Here is a 6,958-nt window from a genome sequence, read left to right as displayed (position 1 = left end):
GACCTCAGGTGATCCGCGCGCCTTGGCCTCCAAAGTGCTTGGATTACAGGCGTGAGCCACCACGCCCGGCGCCAACTTATTTCTTATAAAGGAATTTCACCTTTGAATTGTCCCTTAAGTTAGGCAAAGCTTAATGAAATCTCCCCTAGTTTATTTCATCAAGCCTAGTAATGTATTTTCAGATTAAAATACAGCCATGTGCCATATAATAACATTTTAGTCAACAACAGACTGCATATAACACAGTGGTCCCATAAAATATAATGGAGCGGGGGACGGGGCAGGAAAAAAAAATAATGGAGCTGCCCTATAGAGGTGTGCCATTTTTTTCTTTTATACCGTATTTTTACTGTATCTTTTTTGTTTTGATACACAAATACCACTGTGTTATGCCTACAACATTCAGTACAGCAACATGCTGTACAGGTTTATAGCCTAGGAGCAACAGACCATACCATATGGCCTAGGTGTGTAGCAGGCTATTCCATCTAGGTATGTGTAAGTACACTGTGATGTTCACACAACAAAATCACCTAAAATACATTTCTCAGAAGGTATGCCCACCATTAAGCATTGTGTGACTGTAATTTAAAAAAAAACTGTTGACATTATTCATCCTCTCTTTCTTCGGCAGGAAGAATGTAAAACAATTTCAATAATCTCTTCTTGGCACGGTGGCTCCGTCTATAATCCCAGCACTTTGGGAGGTCTGTAATCCCAGCACTTTGGGAGGCAGAAACGGGTGGATCACCTGAGGCCAGGAGTTCCAGACCAGGCTGGCCAACACGGAGAAACACAGGCTCTACTAAAAATACAAAAGTAGCCAGGTGTGGTGGTGCATGCCTATAATCCCAGGTACTTGGGAGGCTGAGGCAGGAGAATTACTTAAACCTGGGAGGCGGAAGTTGCAGTGAGCCAAGATCCCGCCATTGCACTCCATCCAGTCTGGGAAACAAGAGTGAAACTCCGTCTCAAAAAAAAAAATTACTACACAGGGACAGTATTGAACCACAAAATAAAGTCCTGAACACGTAGCCAATGCAGAAAAAGGTAAAGAACTTTATTTAACACGGATTCTTGCTCTGTTGCCCAGGCGAGAGTGCTGTGCCGCAATCTCAGCTCACAGCAACCTCTTCCTCCCAGGTTCAAATGATTCTCCTGCCTCAGCCTCCCCGGTAGCTGGGATTACAGGCTGATGTGCCATCACACCCAGCTAATAAGAACTTTTTTTCGGGGGGGGGGGGCGGCACTCTTGCTCTGTCACCCGATCTCAACTCACTGCAACCTCCACCTCCACCTCCACCTCCACCTCCCAGGTTTAACAAGTAGCTAGGACTACAGGCGCACACTACTATACCCAACTAATTTCTGTATTTTTAGTAGAGGCAGGGTTTCACCATGTTGGCCAGGCTGGTCTCGAACTCCTGACCTCGCGATCAGCCCGCCTCAGCCTCCCCAAGTGATGGGATCACAAGCATGAGCCACCTCGCCCCGCCAAGAACTTTTAAAATAGCCTATGTCTTTAAAGTTCCTTCCTTACTCTCCAACAATCGCACTCGGTATATACTGATGCCCATACCTAACTAAGACTATCCCTTTCCATTGCTATTCTCCCCACCTCCCAAAATTGTACTCAATTATACAGTCAACTGTACATTTTATTTTTCATTTTTTTGAGACAGGGTCTTGCTCTGTTGCCCAGACTGGTTGCAGTGGCACAATCATGGCTTACCGCAGCCTCTATCTACCAGGCTCAGGTGATCCTCCTGCCTTAGCCTCCCAAATAGCTGGGACCACAGGCGTACACCACCACATCTGGCTAATTTCTTAATTATGTGTAAAGATGGGGTTTCCCTATGTTGCCCAGGCTGGTCTTGAACTCCTTGGGCTCAAGCAATCCTCCCACTTCAGCCTCTCAGCCTCCTCAAAGTGTTGATATTACAGGTGTAACTGTGCCTGGCTGATTTTGGTTTAAGCTCAAAACTCAACTTGCAGCATCAGAAACTGAAGTCTGTCATCTATTATAAAGAACACAAAGCAGAAAGAATATGCTATTCTGTTTACTACCTTCCCACATACGACCGTGGGTGGTATCAGTTAAACATGCAAAATATTAAGCATTACTAAACTGCATATTTTCACATCTAACGCTAAATTCCCAAAGAAATAGATTTAGCCTTAGCCTGTTCTCCAATCCCATCCCATTCATTTTAATTCCTAAGTCCTTGGGTGACCACAGAAGTCAATAAAGTTGAAAAAGAAATGTAGAATTTGATTTCATGAAAATCTTATTTGAGTGTTTGGGCTTTTAAAAATCCTAACTATATATACTTAAAAGTTACCAGACTCATCGTGTGTTAGCGTAGTAGTTTAGCTATTGCCTCACCCACAATAAAATAAATCTGATGCCACAATCCTTACCATCTACTAAGAATATTTGCATATGAGTAAAAATTTGAAATATGTCATCTATTTTCTCTTAACATCCTTCTAAAGCTAAAATGCTGAATATGAAATACACAAACAGACTAATGCTAACAGTTAGAAAATGTCTGTTCCCAGATAGGGGTGAAATTTTGCTATCAATTAAATACCCATTATTTTGGATTCCTTTCAGAATTGTGACATATATTTTAAAAATGTATCTCCTAGGGGAAAAAAATAAACCTGACACTAAACAGTACATAACTGAACTGCGGGAAAAAAAAAAAAAAAAGGTACTTACTTTAATAGAATTTAGGAGTTCACAAATATACTAATTAAGGGAGACCAAGGGTTTTCACTGCAACACATTTTTACCGCTTATGGCTAATGGTCAGAATGTTAACAGAGAATGCTGAAATATTTTATATATCAACTTCTAATTAGTTATAGCACCACATCCTTGGGGTGTGGGGTGATTTAAACCATTTTAAATGTAAACACTCATTTTCTTATCAGTTAAAAAAAAAAAGAACCCACTCCACCCTCTCTGCCAGTCTCTGATATACCTCAGAATACTATAGTTACTTCACAGTGGGAAGGAATAGCTAATAAGTACATTTCTTTTTCAATCCGCTTCTCTACCCAGTCATTAAACATCAAATCCTGAAACTGAATTCAGCTACCTAGATCTTTCTACCGGGAATGCTCCCTATGGCACCTCAATCCCTTCCACTGTTACTTAATGCAACTGCCAAAGCCCCTCCTATTAATAGTAAATCCCTTTCATACTGACTCACTGTAACTCCAACTTGATGAAATAGACACCAAGCAGAATTTACAAAATTTGCAAATGGAATTTTCCTGTTTTCAAAGAATGAAAAAGGAAAGTAAAAGTAGAGCACACTCAGGCTAAATTATACACATTTAAAGTTCAACCAATTTATAAGTATTTATGTGGCCTGTTCTATGTTCTGTTTAAACATTTTTTTGAAAGTTTTGCCAAGCGTTGTGTAATCACTTCCACAAAGCTAAATTTCACATACAAGTGATTTTGGTATGTAAATATAAACTTAAGTCATTACCCCCAAGACTGTAAGACAATCTGGAAATTCTTCAAAAAAATTTTCTCTTAATCTATGGAAATTTTTAACAGTACACACAGAAGTGGAGAGAATAATAGTAACAACGAGCACTCCTGTATTCATCCGACTACAATAATCGACTCGAGGCCACTTTTGTTTCATATCTACCTCTTACCCACTCCCTCCCCTCATTATTACCTTCAAAAAGAATGAAGAGGAAGACACTACTTTCGGTAAGAACACTGAGAAAAACCCAAAGACAGCAAAAGTACCAAAGACCAGCAAGTTAAGAAGTCAAAAGCCAAAAATTTAACTATAGCCACCTTACACATTTCCTTGGTAGGTGATAAATTTAAGAATTCAGTTAAACACAAAGATATCACCATCTTTAAGAATTTTAATGAAGTCCATAAAACCCAAAGGGTCTATTTAAAATTATACCTAAAAAGACCAATAAAGAAATGCGAAGAAAACGAACTTAAAAATCTGCAATTAACTTACATTAACGTGGCATCTTAGTTCAAAACGAAAAAAAATGGACTATTTAACATAATGTGTCATAAAACTACAATTCAACCACTTGAAAAGCCGCTGAACACTTACACACGCAAAACTGGTCCTTCTGATCCCTAATTATAGATTGATATCAATGTAGAAAGAAAACCAGGCATTTTAACGTAAGTGGTTGAAAATTAACCCCACTGTTCATCGGAAAGTATACGAGAGCAAGTCTAAACCACCTGAATTGTACGTCATTAAACAAATGCATCCACTTCCCAGGGCCTTTTTTTTTTAACAAAATAAGTTCACATATACCCTTAAACGCAACGCGCTAGCCTACAGACAGAATTAGGAGACCGCCTCCTGCTTTTGCTCCTAACCAATACGCAGAGAGAGAAGGTTGGCAGAAAAGTGCTGCGAGGACAGTAACAAACACCAGCAGCTCCCGAGCAGGCCCTGCTAGAGCCAGGAATGACGCACTTCGGTAACCCGACTCTTTCTCCCCTCCACCCCCGCCCCCAGCAGCGGTGCTGACACCGCCAACAGCCCGGAGTAGGAAAAAAGACAACAGAAAAAAGGCAGAGGTTGGACCGCACTAGATTTCATCAAGAAACCTCGATTATTCCTCTTTCGACACTAACCACTAGGACTAAACAGGAAAAGAAGCTTCGTGCTTAAGCAAGTCCCATCATGGTGGTTTAAGAGTCACTAAATTAAGCTGATAATGAGACCAATCCACAGAGACAAATACAGGGTGTGGCTGCTGTGAAATACGGCGGTCCGTGGGAGAAAAGGGGTATGGAATTTACACTCCAGTGTGAAGGGAAGATAGGGCTTTACGGTGGGAGGTGGGGGTGGCCCGCGCATTTTAAGGAACCATTGCAAACCAACACAAGCGTCTCGTTTACTTAAATCTAACCTTACAGATCAAAAGTTTCCAATAGATATATCACGCAAACTGTAAATTACCATTTTATCCAACACCATGGCTCTCAATTTAAAAACTACACCCAAGAGAAAGGAGGAGGGAGAGGGAAGAGGGGTGATAGGCAACAACATAAAAAACATTCTAGGCCACGGAAGAGAAAGTCTCACAAACCGGATGAAACTACTAATGCAATATTAAAAATTAAAGCCGAGCACTGAAGCACGAAAAAAAAAAATCACACGATAACCCATTCCAGTTAAGGATTAAAAATAAAACGACATATGCACCAAAGGGGAGCGGAAACTAAATGTCCAAAGTGCAGCGGTTTATTAAAAAAAACTAAAGGCAAAACAAGACATTCTCGCGACGGGGGGAAAAAAGGCCGAAATCAACAATACGTTCACGATTCTAGGCCAAAAGAAAATGGGAACAGGGCTCAAAGTTTTGCGGAACTACTTGATGCTGTTTCCCACACCTTCTCTCTCCCACGGCCCATCCGACCCTTTTCGTCCCAAAATCGCCGTCCGCAGATCTCCGGATCCAAGGGAGAAGAAAAAAGAAAGTCGACCCCGAGCAAGAATAAAAGTGTGGAGTGAAAACGCACAGGCTGCCTACCTGGGGCAAGGATCAGCTCAGTTCGTGCCTTGAGAAAGACAGTGCGGGTGGGGGTGGGAATGAAAAGCAGCACTAAAACTAAAACAAAAGTGGCGCCAAAACCCCCCAACAAACAGCCTTCCACTCCCGCCCTTCCCCCCTCCGCCCATGCCAGGCAGGCAGGGCCCCCTTCGGGGCAAGGTCTGCGCGCGGGGGCCAACACCGCCAGACCCCAGCCGATTTCGAAAATTGTTGCCCGAAGAAAACTGACCGAAGTCGGGCCTCGGAAGGGATGGAGAGATCGATGCCAATCGCCTTCCCCAGCAGTTCCCCCACCACGCGCTGGAGATGATGGGGCGGGGGAGAAGCAGAGGGGCCCGTCACATGAATGTTGTTCCCTCTCTAGGAAGGGAGGAAGAGAGAGAGGGAGGGGGGAGGGAGGGAAGGAAGGAGGGGAAGGGAGAAGGGAGGGGGCACGAGGGAGGGGTGTGATCAGAGTAGATTTTCCCTCGCCTCCCTCGGTCCGAGGCCCAAATATACACAACTGAGCCTCCTTTCTCCCCTCCCCCCAGGTTCCCAGCACCACCATTTTGCTCTGCCTTCCCCTCACCGCGACACCGCGCTCTCCCCCACCCCAACCACAGCCTCCCCGGCTTTCCTCCCCTGACTACGGCTCGCACCCCACCCCACCTCCAGTTCGGGCTCTCCTAGGCTTAAGAGCCTGACGGAGAAAAGGAACCTAAATCTACTGCTACACAGAGAAGCGGAGCCTCCATCTTGCGCTGCTCCGCGTTCTCCATTTTGGGCCACCCATGGGGGGGGTCTCCGTAGAGGCCCCGAGGGAGAGTTGGGCGAGGGAAGGAAGAGAAAATCTTCAGCGAGGGTAGTCGAAAAGAAGAGCTCTACGGTAGAAAGCCACTCTAGGAGTAGGAGGTAGGAAGGAAGGGGGGCTGGAAGTTCCTTGGAAGTGTTGGGGTAGCGACTTGGGGGAAGAAGGGAGAAAGGGCTGGGGGCGCCGCGGGGGCGAGGAAGATCCTCCTGCCTGGACTCTGTCCCCGATCCATGGTTGCCCCCCGTAGGGACGAAGGAAGCAGAGGGGAAATTCAGTGGCAACAGAGTGCCCAACCTCTTTCCCTCCCAACTCCTCTCTCTCGCCCTGTTTCAACCATACACACCTCACGGTGGGCCCCGCGCCCTCCGGGTGCCCCTCCAAACTTCTAGAAGCTTCGCCTCCGCCATTTTATAACTTACCTCCCCCCTCAGCGTACACAGAGGCAGCAACGAGACTGTTCGCCTCCCCCACTCCTCCTCCTTTCTCAGGCCGGGGGCTTCTTCACCCCTGGGCTGGTACAAGATATTTTTCCCCTTCCTCTTCTTTACACCCTCGAATTCTACTCAGGGACGGAAGCTCCCGCGGTTCTAGAGCGGT

General features: G+C 44.9%; 1 protein-coding gene across 1 annotated transcript in view; it reads right to left on the bottom strand.

Moving 5' to 3' along the window:
- Positions 1–5,963, bottom strand: part of STAG2 (stromal antigen 2) — a 142,758-nt gene extending 136,795 nt beyond the window's left edge. Inside the window, exon 1 of the mRNA XM_037727480.1 lies at positions 5,801–5,963. The gene's annotated coding sequence lies outside the window, so the exon portion shown is untranslated. The remainder of the gene's footprint in view (positions 1–5,800) is intronic.
- Between the last annotated feature and the right edge of the window lie 995 nt (positions 5,964–6,958).

The sequence above is a fragment of the Cebus imitator genome, unplaced genomic scaffold (assembly GCF_001604975.1).
Source record: "Cebus imitator isolate Cc_AM_T3 unplaced genomic scaffold, Cebus_imitator-1.0 Scaffold232, whole genome shotgun sequence".
In the NCBI taxonomy this organism is placed as follows: Eukaryota; Metazoa; Chordata; class Mammalia; order Primates; family Cebidae; genus Cebus; species Cebus imitator.
The sequence above is the reverse complement of the archived record's forward strand: the minus strand, read 5'-3'. Positions and strand labels throughout refer to the sequence as shown.